The 14,611-nt window shown below is 32.8% G+C and overlaps 1 pseudogene; it reads left to right on the top strand.

The window, feature by feature from the left end:
• LOC102006140 overlaps positions 1–14,379 on the top strand; it is a 28,614-nt pseudogene extending 14,235 nt beyond the window's left edge.
• The last annotated feature ends 232 nt before the right edge of the window (positions 14,380–14,611 follow it).

Raw genomic sequence — 14,611 nt, forward strand, 5'->3', positions numbered from 1 at the left:
AATTACAGGTGATTTCAAGTAGATGGGGTGATGGAAATGGGTCATGCACAAGTCTCCACCACTTCATATCAGAGATGTGAGTTCCATGGCTTGTGGTAAAATGAGATGTCCTAGAACCAATCCCTCATACACACAGGGACTAGTGCTTATAAGTTTTGCAGTGAATTGTTCAGTTTGTAAACATCTCTGATATTATGAGTAATGTTAAGAATACCTTGAAAGGAAATAGATGTAAAATTTTACTGGACAATGAATATAATTTGATGAGAACATTAATCTGTAACATGTCTGTACTATAAGTCTTCATGGAGTTCATGAATACAATGTTAAAATGTCAGCTAATTCTACATATATTAATCTGTATTTACTAAGAAAGCAAAGCAAATTTTGCATCTTCTTGAATATAATTTTCTAGGCACTGTTTTGCTAAATGAATGGACATAGTTTTGATTTTGTGAGTTCTCAGCTGTATATGACTTTGATTTCTGAGTTATATTTTAATACCTATGTTACTTTAGTACTATTCTCTTTTACAATGATTTATGTTTCAATTTTGGTCTAAGATTTCTGGGATGGTAAGAAAACATTTTCAGTGGAAGGGCAACAAAGAATATAATCCATATACCAACATACAAGATGCTTAATGACCAGTTTAGTGATTTAGTCAAATAAATACATATGCACACAACGTGCATAAATATATAAATACCGAGTATCTGCCATAGTCTGAGAACAAAAACTGTAGTTGAGGATAACAGGATAAGAATAATTAGTCCCACACTTTTAATCCCACTGCACATCAAAATCGTATAGATGCTATAAAATGCTCTGTAAAGTGCATAGTTTTGTTCTTTTTCTTCTGTAAAGCCTATCATCTTTTCTTCTGTGAACATTTTTCAACACTAAGCTGAAATCATTTCATGGTACTTGGCAGCTGGGTAGCAGTTTTACAGCTATGTCTTTTCCTACTTCAGTTTTCTTCCGTTGTCATCACCTCTTGGAAGTTTCAGTCAAAAATGTTTTCTTCTACTTTTGATTTCAGCGTAAGATCAGATGATATTGGTATATACACATGATTAATTTCCCTCCACCATTATGTATCCAAAGTTCCATGGACCCATATCTTTATTTTATTTTATATCTTTCTTAATAAAGTAAAATATGTGGTAAAAATATAAAGTGTTAATTAAAGATGTCATTATGTAATGACATTAAACCTCCTCAACATATTTCTTTTTGCTTCCAACATATTCATCCCATCGTTCTTTAAATCTCTGAAACAGCTCCGGGAGTGTACATTTGCAAATGTCTTTAATTGAGTTGTGGCTACCTCTGTGTCCTTAATCTACTCAAGTATTTCCAGGGTTCTGTCAAATAACACATTAAAGTGTGCCCTTATCCACCTTACCGGCTGCATCTGGCATCATGGGAATTCTGAGTCTTCCCCGAATAAAAATTACAGTAAAAGGTAAAACATTGTGAATGAATTCCAAAATTGAGGCAGTCTCATAGGTACAACTACAGACAGGGACTTCCAGAATTCTTTAAGAAAGCTGCAAGAACTATGGAATAGGTGTGTTTGAAGTGGGGGGGGGTATCTTTTATTGGAATAATTCTTTTATATAAGTGTCCCTTGCATCTATCATATCTAACTCCTGTAAATACTACAAACAAATGACTCATGAAAGTTAACTCTCAAGTGAAAGTAGCATAACACTTGAATTTGACAAACAGTCTCAGAAGCTCCTGCTGACATTTCTTATATCATCTACTTTTATCTGTAACTCTCTCCTGTCATTTTTATTTATATCAAATCCACGAGTTTTCTAGTTGTTGTGGGTAGAGAAAATACTAGCTTAGCCTTTTCCTCAGGCTGTGTTGCAATTCTCTTAAAATCTAAGGATTGGAAATAAATGCATAAGATTGATATTATGTATGAAATAAAATACATAGACATATAGAAATATAATTATATGCTTACCCACTTGCTCTGTTTGTAAAGTCCTTTAGATTTCACTGTTGCCTGGGAAGTAGAGTTATGTGCTTTTTCATAGCAAGCAAATGATTATTCTGTGTCTCTATCCACATGATTGATTTGTCCTACTATGCCTTAGATTTCCAGTTCAGTTTTCATGGCATTTGTTAGGATCAGAAACAAAAATGTATTGCAGACAGAACAGACAACGAAACAGCAAAATATTCATCAATATTTAACATACTATTTAAAAGGGATTCACTACCTGAGGTCCACAGAAGGGACATGCCGCATCATTCTTTCTCCTAACAGATTTTAGTTTTCTTAGATATTCTGTGACATATTATCTATAGAAATGTTCATTCTCCACTTTAAAATGGAGTCCATTCAGAGTTATTCTCTGTTTCTGTTCCTTTATGTGTGTATTATCCACCTCAGAAACTTTAAGTACCTAAGATGCTCCTCAGAAAAATACCTGTCAGTCTTCATTCTATTCCTGAGGTTAAATGTCCATCTACTCCTCTGGTCTTATTTTAAGAGAATAATAGTGAAGTTCTTTGTAGGTCTGTACCTCAACTCTTCTGAACTGTGGTCAAAAGCTTGTTATTTATGTTCTGAAACAAGCCTGTATCAAGTTTAAGCTGATAACAAATAATAGATAATTTTTGACAGTTACAATATCGTGTATGTCCAAACTTAGACAGAAGGGAATCAATTCCTATTTTGCTTTCCTTCCTGAGAAAACTATGTTTCTGGGCAACTCTTATAATGGCCAATTTGCATAGATATCTGTTTCCATCCTTTGTTGTATTTTCTGTGCTATTTTTCTCTATAATGGCTATCAGTTAAAAGAGACTCTTTGCAGAGGTTAAAGAAGTATGTTACAGTGGATCATATACACCTGACTGTAGCTCCAATTTTCATTGTTTCCCATTGTGTCTCAAAAAGAAACACAGATTTCATCCAGAGATAGTGGAAATTCACACCATTCTTCCTTTGGCCAGAAGTTACTTCTCTGGCACTGACATTTCTGCTTCCTATTGCTGTCCAGTATCAAGAGAAAACAATTGTGCTAAGACCTTTCACAGAGACAGTTATATTTCCTTGACCAATGAACTCACATACAACTTTCCTTTTCTATTCTGGAGACAAATTAGGATTATTTTAGTTCAGCAATCACATTAACCTTTCCCTTAGAAAAATCAGAAACAAAAGCCTACCTTCCCATCAGGGGTCTTGACTTCAATGTCATTCCCTCACAGTTGCTTCTCATTTACTGTTCATATGTGAAGAATTCCTTCATTCTCCAACACACATCAAAGTTTAATTTTAAGTAGATTATCCTAGCCTGTGTTTTCTCTCAGGAATGTCAACATTATAAGCAGAGACACTGTCAATGTGTTTAAAGACAATAACACCTAGAGGAGTGACTGCCCCGAGGTGGTACGCAACAGCTTAATCAAAGGGTTGATGAGTTAGGTTCATGAACAATGAATATGTGTGATTTTTAAGTGATGTGTTCAATGCTATTTTAAATGCTATGAATATATGTATGCACACAATAAGCCCAGGTGACCTCTTTTATATAAGTAATCTAATTTTCTAACACATCATCATCATTGTCATCATCCTGAGCTATGAAATCGTCTCTAGAATATCTGTTTTCTTTCTTTTTTTTGGTACCAGGAATCGAACTCAGGACCTTGTGTCTCCCAGGCAGGCACTTATGCCACTGAGCTATATCGTCTGCCCTTCTAATTGCTTTTTGATGATTAGTATATTCATCTCTAAATAATACTTGCTTTCTAATTTGCTAAGTAGATTATATTAGATAAGACACTAATCTCATCTGTTCAGGTTACTTAAAAATAACTTTCAGCCACATTTTAGACTTTTTGCCAATAAATAGTTATATTACAGTAACAACAGTTTTATGGCACTGCCTTTAAATCACATTACTTATTCAGATATTCTCCTGAATAATATTACAGTAATTTCCTTGTACAAACTTTGTTTGTAGATTATTTCACAAATCTAGAGTCGGGCATTGAAGGTAAACCTTAAACTACATTTACAGCTTCAAGTTTCTGTATCAACTGCCAGTGATTGAGACCGACCGATGGCCAACCTGGTTTTGAGAATCTTATCAGGCTTTATGAATACAGGAATCACTAACTGAGGCAAGATCTTGCCCTAATTTTTGAAAGCACTCATTTGCCCTAAATCATCATGCACTCTTTTAAGAATATTGATTACACATACACTTAGTTTACATAAACTAGCAATTATGGTACTATAGTGAGTGAGTGTATTTTATGTTCCGAAGAAGAAATAATTTCTCTTCATAAATTAGCTAAAAGGCTGAGCAGGGTGTGTTCATTTTTCATCTGACGAATTCATTGACTGGCACTTTAGATTGTATGCCTCCAGATTTCTCCGGTCTATAAACTGATTTAAAACTTGAACATTCCACGTCTGTCCTTCTTGTCACCTGAAGCTATCACGAATACCTAGACTGATAGTTTGTATTTAACTGTAGAGTTGAGATACTTCCAGAGCTAACAGACTCTGCTGTTATTGCAGTATTGTTGCCTTTTACAATTCTATGTTTTATCTGAGGTGCTTCTCTCGAGAGTACATCTGATCCTGAACCCTCATCTACTGCAACAATTCAATGTTTAAAAAAATAATCATAAAAATGCGTGCTGGGAGTGTCCACACCCTCCTTCATTTTGCGTTTGATCAGTGTATGTGCAGGTCGTAACAGCATGCACTGAGGTCTGAACTCAAGCAGCAGTTGTCATGAGGTCTCCTACCACTGTGTCTATTTAATTCTGTTTTTTCAATATTTATTCATTCAATTTAAAGAGAATTTAAACAACAACAAAAATGATACAGAATTTCAAAACCACTTGGTGGGAAATTAACAATGATTATTATATTGCATGTTGTTATCGTCAAAGTAGTTGCTCAGATTACAGATATAAGTGAGTAAAATTGATCAACTAATATAAACACTAACTGTCCCTGGAATGAAATAGTAGAAATTAACAGTACAATTATCTTAGCTTAGCTTAGCTCTTATCTTAGCTAGCTAATATAATATAATGTAACATAATATAATATATATATTGTTATATTATATTATGTTACATTATATTATATTATACTAGCTTTTCTTTTCTCCTTTCCCCCATCCCAGTTGTTCTTTTCTTTTGAGCAGTTTCTTTCCCTTTCACAATATCTATTGTACCTTTTGGGTCATGTTTACTCTTTCAGGTTCTTACCCTAGGGAAACAGTACAATGCTTACACATGTGAGTCTGATTTATTTCACTTACGAATATGGACTCTAGTTGCACCATTTACCTATAAAAGCTTCAAGTTTCTCTTTCTGTATAGTTGAGTAATACTCCCATGTTTATAGCAGCACATTTTGTAATAACTGAATCTTGGAAACAACCCAAATGCCCATCAACCAAGGAATGGATAAAAAAGATGTGATATTTTTATATCTAATTCTTTTGCAATGAAATCTGTCACACTGCTTCCTGTGTGTTGAGTGCAAGACAAGAAATCTAGAAGTAGAATGGACAGAGGAAAAGCTTAGGGAGAATATGACATTTTCAGGATCCTGTTTATATTTTAATAAAAAAAGCTGGCATAGATTCTAAAGGATAGGAATGCTATGATATTAATTTCAGAGGAAATGTTTTTAAAACCAGTATAGTAGAAAAAATACAACACAATAACAAGGCTCTAAGCAATAAAATGTATATTTAATGCAACATAATCATTTTGAGGGTTGCTTCAGATATATTTGCAAAGGAATGAATTACCTACTTGGAGCGCAATGATATTATACAAGAGACAGCTAGGCTTGCTTACATGTAATTAGTAACAGCTTGCATTTAGCTATGATATGTCTATTTATGCCAATAATTCTGTTTTGGAATAATTTTAGTGATGTAGTTCTCACTAGGATACATTTAAACTGTCCTTGCACACATGAAATCATAAGTGCAGGCTGTCACAAATAGTTATTTAGAGGAAAATAAAGCAAGGGTTGGTTTTGTGATAATGTTTCATTGGGACAAGTAGCCTATATTTGAGCAAAGCAGAAATATTTTCACAGAAGAACTGGAGTTCCCAAAGGATATGTAAATATAAACTTCAATTGTAACCTACAGATGGAAATTCATCTATTATTTAAGTAGGATAAGGTGTACATTGAATACTTCGGATGTGCATTCATTTCTCATTGATTTTTGTTTTTTTTTTTTTGTCTTTTTGAGACAGGGTCTCACTATGCAGTTTAGGCTGGCCTTGAGCTCACTTTGTAGTCCAGGCTAGTGTAGAACTCGCAATAATCCTCCTGCCTCAGCCTCCCGAGTGCTGGGATTACAGGCCTGCGCCAGCACACCTTCCTCTCATTGAAATTTTTAGAAAATCCTAAAACACATGATCTTAGATTAAGAACATCACAAAATCAAGTGGATAAATAATGCCAAATTTTATAATCTGTGTATGTGTTTTAACACCAAACCAAGATAAATTAGTATTATTTGCTTAAATTTCTAAGGAAATAAAAATTAAAATATACTCTTTCTGCCGTGTCCTTTCTACATTTCCCCTGGAACAATAGTTTGAATTTTATTGCAGATTACTAGTGCAATAAATTGTGTGCCACTGGCCTGAATAAATTAGTATGATTTTCTCTATGGAAGCAGATGGTATCCCAGAAAATTTACAGCATATATATAATATGTATATATAAAAATTATATATATACGTATATATGCACATATATACGTATATATATATGTATATATATAGAGAGAGAGGATCAAACTCAGAACCTTGCTATTGCCAGGTACAGCATATTTTGTAATTGAATATTTTTTCAAATATACATTTAATAACGAATTTTCTAGGTGTTACTTCTGCTGCATTTGTGCCACATCTGACAAGCAGTTCTATGGGGATCACGGCAAAGTAGGGGCTCTACTTTAATGAAGTTTCTTTTCCTATGAAAACTTTAGGAAAGAAACTTGATATGACTCTTTTCCGATCATCTGAAGAAGTTAAGAATGTTTTTAAAGAAGAATTCCTACCATATTTCTATTTCATCTGTGTTTTTATCACACAATAATTTTCCTTTCTCTAAAAATGATTTCTAATTATAAAGGCTTTCTCCTGCTCTTCAGAATGTGCCGGGACTGCGCTAAATTACACTCATTCATCCATTAGTTCAGCGTTTTTAAAGGAAAGTGTGAAACGGTGCTAGCAGGCTTTGGCGGATGTATTATTCAGAAAAGGTTACTGAATTGCTTCTAGCTGAGCCAGAACATCCAGTCTTGCTCTGTCCTGTGAAAAAAGCCAGCCTGAAGGTCTCACCATTGTACTCAACAAGTTTGCTGAGCCCACACGGAATGCAGCAGTTGGGCGGAAACATTCCTAATGATCCCTCCACAGACAGCCGGAAACATAAAACCCTTTAATATTCTAGCCTCATTATTCTCATTTTCTATAATTTAACAACTTCTCATATTATTCTTAATGGAAAAGTCATGCAATATTGAGCAGTAACTGCTGTGAATTTCCTGCTGTATATCATTTGCATTTTTGTTACTGGTGGAGAGTAATTAACATGCTCTAATTATCATACTGATGGTCTTTTTTAGCTTATAAGAATATAGTCATCTCACCCTCATTGATCTCACAATAGTATATTTTATTGTTTCCAATAATAGTATTCCGGGATATACAAGACATGTTTTTAACGGGAAAAAAACGTGTGATTCTGCAGTAGCAGGTTTTCTAAATGGTTCAATTTCGAATAGAATAATGTAACATTTTATAGTTCCTATCAAAAAACACGGAGTCTTATTTCTTTGGCAGGACAATGCTATCCTTTTCTGCAAAGCGAATTGCAGTTATATTGCCCTATTATCACACAAGAAAATGTTTTCTTGCATTCCGTTCAGACTGCATCTTTTATTCCTTTGTATTTTTAAAGGTTCATGTTAAAAGTTTTGCAATGAATACACTTGTAAGTAAAAGAAAACTACCCTGTGAGAATTTTTAGTACCTTCCAATTCTTTGTACCAAAAATAATGCTTTTCTCCATTTAAAGTATTTAGCTTTTAATGTGTACACTGATCAACTAAATCATTATATGTGAAAATAAAATATATATAAAGGAATTGACTCTACAGTTATTAAACACCTTACAATTATCAGCAACAAGTTCATCTCATTTTGCACATCGAAACAGAACTTCAGCAAGGTAATTAGCTGCTGATAGGATAAGGGTGTATTTGGTGAAATGCAAATTCTGGACTAAGTTGCTAGTGATTATAATGATTGTACTATATCCACAGAAAGTCACTGCACAAAACATCCTGACAATGATGAATATAACATATTCTCTTATTAGCTGTTATTTGACCCCAATATTATCCTGAGCATCATGAATGATGTGGCTGAAATCACGTTGAGGATCTGAATAAAACAAATGTAGACTAAATTTCTCCTTTCATTTTGACATTCATAAGGGAGGATGAACTGAAATGGGGTAGATCAAAACAATAAAACAGATTATAAAAGAAAGTAGTGATAATTCCTAGATGCGGGCATGTAATGCATGTCTGTAATCCCAGCATTTGGGAGGCTGAGACAGCAGGACAGTTGTGAGTTCGAGACCAGCCTGGGCTACAAAGTGAGCTCAAGGCCAGCCTGAACTGCATAAGAGACCCTGTCTCAAAAAGACAAAAAAATAAAATAAAATAAAAATAAAAGATAATTCCTTATATAAATAAAGACATTTGTGATTGATAAGAACAGAATTTCAAGTCAATGCTCAAAAAAAATACAGCAGTGATGAAAGACAGAATCTTCATTGCCTCTGATTCAGATATATTCACAACTTTACCGTGTGTCTGGACTCTATATAAAGAAAGTTATATGAATACTTGGTGCCTTATTTTTCTTTTTCTGTTAAGTGGACATAATAATAGAGGCTAGCTAATGATTGCTGTAAATATTAGTAATGACTACTTTACCCAAAGTACTTACTATCCTTGTAAATTTTTATTTTAAAGAAAATAGTAGAAAAAAAAGAACAATAGCAAATTACAAACAACACAAAGCAAGGACATTAAAAATGATTCAGGGGGAGGGGCCTGGGGATTTAGCTCAGTGGCAAAAGCGCTTGCCTGGCAAGCACAAGGTCGTGAGTTCAGTTCCTGGTACTGGAGAAAAACCAAAAAAGAACCCCCTCCAAAAAAAAAAATAAATAAAAATGATTCGGGGTTTCAAACCAAATGATAGGGATTAACAGCGGTTGTTATATTACATATTGTTATCTTCAATGAAGTTGCTCAGCTTACCAGATGTAAGAATAGAAGATTGATCAAATCATTAAAGGGAATAAGAAAATAATAATTTAAAAGAACATTAGAGACAATATATAGTGTCACTAGGCAGGATTGTAAGAATTCACCAATGGATACTATACTGCAAATTGTTGTCGTCACATAAATTGATCAGATTACCAAATACAAGCATGCAAAATTGGTCAAAATATTTTTAAAAAAGGAAACTCTACTTACTATACTTTTGAATGTCTCAAAGAAGAATTTTGACTTTAAAAATTGAACATCAATAGCCTACTGTAAAAGGAATTTTACGTAGGGACAATTCACTTTGAGAATGAATGGATTCTGAATGTTACCTTCACCTTCATAGGTAGATTTGTTTCTTTGTCTTGGATCAGTTTTGCTGGTCTCTGTGTCTTGGTTTTATTTTGGGTCTGCATATGGCCCCAGTATGACAACAGCAATTCTACATCACATACACTTAGATCTAAACCCATATTTGCCATAAAAGTGCCTTTCAGAATAGAAAAAAATTATCAAAAATAGTTCTAAATTATCCAGATTGGTATGTCTTGCTTGAATCGATAATCAGTTTGAGCTAACTACTGCAAGGAGGTAAGTCCATCAGTTTGTGTGAAAGTAGATGACTGGCCCAGGTGTATTTGTAGAAAAGAAATCACACTAAAACCATAACCAGAAGGCTAGAAAAACTCTCTACCCTCAAATGGAAACTGCGGACTTTCTCAGGAAATATAGCAAATAGAAAAATGCTGCAAACCAAAACAATAAAATGAGCAGACAAATAACCAAAAAGCAAACAGAAATGATTTGATAAAAATGCTACTGAGATAGTTTAGCGTCTGTGACCTAAAAGTAAATCAGTTACTTAATATGGGAACCTAAGAAAACTATCGAAGTACTCAGATTCTGTTCCTCTGCATTAGTAAAAAATGAAAACTGATTTCTTTTCCAGAATTTTATGTTGTTAACAAGAGGATCCTATAAATGCTCCTATAAATTGCTCAACACGGTGCATTATAGGGCAGGAAAATGCCATATTAAATTTTAAAATGATTATAAGATTTAATAAAATAATTATCCAGAGAAAATTGAAAGCTTCGTGATAGAAAACTGGTTAAGTAGTATTTTATTTGCATAATATACAGAAATAAGGTGTAATTAGGGTTTGAAAAATAAGGTTATAAACAGACTTGTTATTTGGTGAAAGGAAAATATGGAAGAAATAAATAAGTATAGGTAGTGAAATCTTTATGAACATGTAATATTATATAATATATTTATGTTATTATAAATATGGAGAAGACATTTTTCAAATCTGTAAAAGGCAAAAGGGAAGAAGTTTGCAAGCAAAGACTTCTCTCTCCTCCAGCTTGTGATTACCTTCTGTTGCCCCTTCTTGGCAGATATTAGTGTTCAACTAGCTGGTCAGGTAGAAATGTGCCTTGTGAATTCTAGGAACTAATATCACAGACTGTAGAAGTGTGATGTGGAGCAGCAGCACACCTTAAAAGCTGGTGCTGAACTAGACTGAATTCAGCTCATCTCGTGGAGGAACAAAAGTAGATATAATGGAAACCAGAATAGAGAGGGATGATGTGATTAAAGTTCTTCAAATAATTATCGAATCAGAATTCTTACTTATACAAATATTCCTTGAGGGTTAAGAGACAATATCCAATTTCTGGATACAAAAATATGTGAAAAATGTTACCAAAACACCTAAAAAAGAGAAAAGGGAAAAGTAAAACACAAAGGGGTGTTCTTTGGGTAGAAGGAACATCATTCTAGATAGAAGACTTTGATGAAGGAATGGATGCAGAAGAATATAGAAAAAATCTGTAACTCTGACAAAAATTAATATAGGGTAAAAATAGTGATGATGATTGCTATGCTTTTACAATTATATTTAAAATCAAAATGAAATAACAACATTAATATTGAAATAACAACCTTAATACCAGAAGATTATCTAGAGATGTATCCATATATACCATATTCATTTACACTGAGTTTAAAATCACTTCCTATTTTGGAGAACAATTTATAATTATGTATGAAATTATGCAATTGTTGCATATACTTAGTATTTTCACTTTTAGGTATATAAAGTTGGTAACTAAGTTTTTCTACAGAATATGAAAATATAAAGAAGTTAAAAAAACATTTCAATATAATAGACAAATACACACAATAAATATCAGTTAAGATTTTGCTTTAAAAGGAGACTAAATACAAACAAGATACAAAATTCAGTATCCTTTCCACGGGAAATCTACACTTAGAAGCAATTTAGGGGAATAGGATGAATTTTTTATACAAGACATTTAAGGAACACAGAACCACCTTCTCTATTGCTCTTCCATTTTCTGACATTCCGCAACTTCCGGCCCAAATCTTTCCAGTATAGCTCACTGTGTTCTAGACTGCAGGGATTTGGAGAGGATTTAAATAGGGAATTTCAAGATACACTGCATTTAAGGAATAAGATAACAAAGTGCAGTGTGAATAAATACTGCATATAATTTAATCTAATATTCAGAATGAAAATATCAAATTAGAAATTCTGGTTCTCCTTTACCTGTATCCTAGCCATAATGCAAAAAGCTTTTCCCATCCTATCTGTTGCTTTTCTAGCCTAAGGTCTTAAAGAGTCTTCCTTGTACTGCTTGCCAGAGAGTTGTGATTTAATTTATATGCTGTACAACATTTCAGTTAAAAACAATAGATGATTAATCTTTACAAAGTACATTTTATACATTCTTACAATGTATAAACATACATCTCATCTCCAAAAATAAAATAAAACAAAAACTTCAAAATCCTAAGCAGAAAAGTTTAAAACAACAAAATAAAATATAATAGATAGCTGGAAAGTACTTGAAAACTTGAAATAGTTAAGATGGAAAATCAGTGAAAATGATATAATGAGATTAACTAATTTAAAAAGAGTTAAGGATGTACTTTCAAAATAAGACAAGTAGGGGGCTGGGGACTTAGCTCAGCGGCACAGGGCCTGCCTGGCAAGCACAAGTTGTGAGTTCAATTCCCTGTACAGGAAAAAAACCCCAAAAAAACAAACAACAAAAAAAAGACAAGTAGGGCTTAAATAGAGAATTTGAAGATAAACTTCATTTAAGGAATAAGATAATAGAGTGGTGTGAATAAAAGCTGCATATATTTTAATCTAATACTCAAAAAGAAAAAATTATCTCCTATGTGGAGAAACAATGAAACAAACAGGAAGTGAAAATGTTAAATTTTGTATTACAAAATTTAAAATATTAGAATATCAACATTATATAAATTTTAAAAGCAGTGCAATGATTCTGAAAGTAGAGTATTTGAAATTAATGACCAATTAGGATGGCCAATATACAAAGTGTGTATAGAAATTACTCATTAAGCAAAAGAAGATTTCCATGTTCACATAATATTAGAAATGGGTCATAGACAAGAAATTGAGGCAGATTTAATGTATAATAAACAACTATTTTAACATAACATGATAAAATAAGTTTAAAGATTTCAGCAATTGATTACCTGGGATCATTTGATGTCATGTTAAATACGCAAAAAAATACTTTATGCAATAGTGCTCAATGTCCTGTGGAGCTATCTTGTTATCTCTTAAAGTATGTGTGAATGACATAAATCTTTTGTGAAGCTTTTTGTAAGCAATTTTTTAACAGACTTCAAATATTTATTTCCTTGGAGTTAATAATTTTGTCTAAGAGAACGCCATCAATATAGTTAAAATATTCATTTAGTAGTCTATGCAAAGAAAACATTAAAAATTTACTCGAAATTTTAGTTAAAAATCATGTATAATATATTGCAATCAAATGCATAGGATAAAATGATATATAGGGTTAGCTATATGAGTAGTATTTTATTTGTTGGACCTCTAACTTTGAAAGAATATTTGACATTAAAGGAAAAATTCTACATTTGTTTGGGAAGAAAATTGGGGAGAAATGCATTAAAATATCCCAAAATGTTTTCTCCATACGGTGGAGGCATACATACAAATATGCATACACACACACACACACACACACACACACCCCTCATATTTACATTGTGTTATTTTTATGCTTAATTACCAACAATATGAAGGTGTTAATTATTGTTGCTACTATTAGAAATTGGAAAATTTTATATTTCATTCAAGAATAGGCAAGACCAAAACAACAATTAGCAAAATATTTAATGATAATTAATGATGTATTATTATATGAGGTCTTGAGAATTACCTGATTCAGATCATATATGTGCACTCCATAACTTAAATAAATTACAAATTTATTGGCAACCTTTTCTGGATCTTTTAAAAAATCATATAGAATTTGTCAGACTGTAAGAACACTGCTAAATATTATAAATTGCCAAGATAGTAATATTCATTTTTTTAAAGTCATGGTAAATATAAATCCTAGTTGTCAAAACAGTAGCTTTTACGATCATGAAAATTCATTTCCCATCTGCATTTTTTGTCAGAGTTCTCTTTTTGGAAAATATTGTACCCTAAATTTAGTATTCTACTTTTAGAAAGAAAAGTATATTAAAACGTCTTTCATGATATGACACCACAGATAAAATGTTTGTAAACTTAGGCTAGACTACAAGTGTAAATATTATTTAAGGAATACAGGCCAGCTACGCCGTTGCCCTTGTCACTACGGCCCATTACAAAGGAGCGAACTAGAAGCGAGAGTAGTTCCGGAGGTAATTGCAGAACTCCAGGGTGCTGGACACGTTGAGCAAGGTGTTGGCAGTCTTACATGAAAAACCAGAGAAGCCTAACAGTGCTTTGGATTTTTTAAAGCATCACTTAGGAACTGCTACCTCAGAAAATCCAGAAATTGACCTGCTTCACCTCGAATTAGCAGAAATGAAAGAGAAGCATGGAGCTACGATAGAAGAAAATAAAAAACTGAAAGCAAAGCTTGCTCAGGATGAACCACCTCAGGAGGAGAAGCGTCTGAATAGGGTTCTTCTCAGTTGAAAAGACACTGAAAACTGGATGTGTATGACAGGAATAATTTACATAGTATATAATCCTTTCTGAACAGGTGCTATAAAACTTTTAATACGCTAAATTCACCTCTCACCCTTTAAATGTTATAAACACATATACTTAGAATCACCAATAAAAACTCAATATAACATTCAAAAAATAAAGGAATATGATGTTCAATATGTAATGCAAAATGGTAATATGAGATCCTTAAATTACA

The sequence above is a fragment of the Chinchilla lanigera genome, unplaced genomic scaffold, assembly GCF_000276665.1.
Source record: "Chinchilla lanigera isolate Chin_1 unplaced genomic scaffold, ChiLan1.0 scaffold00087, whole genome shotgun sequence".
Classification (NCBI taxonomy): Eukaryota; Metazoa; Chordata; class Mammalia; order Rodentia; family Chinchillidae; genus Chinchilla; species Chinchilla lanigera.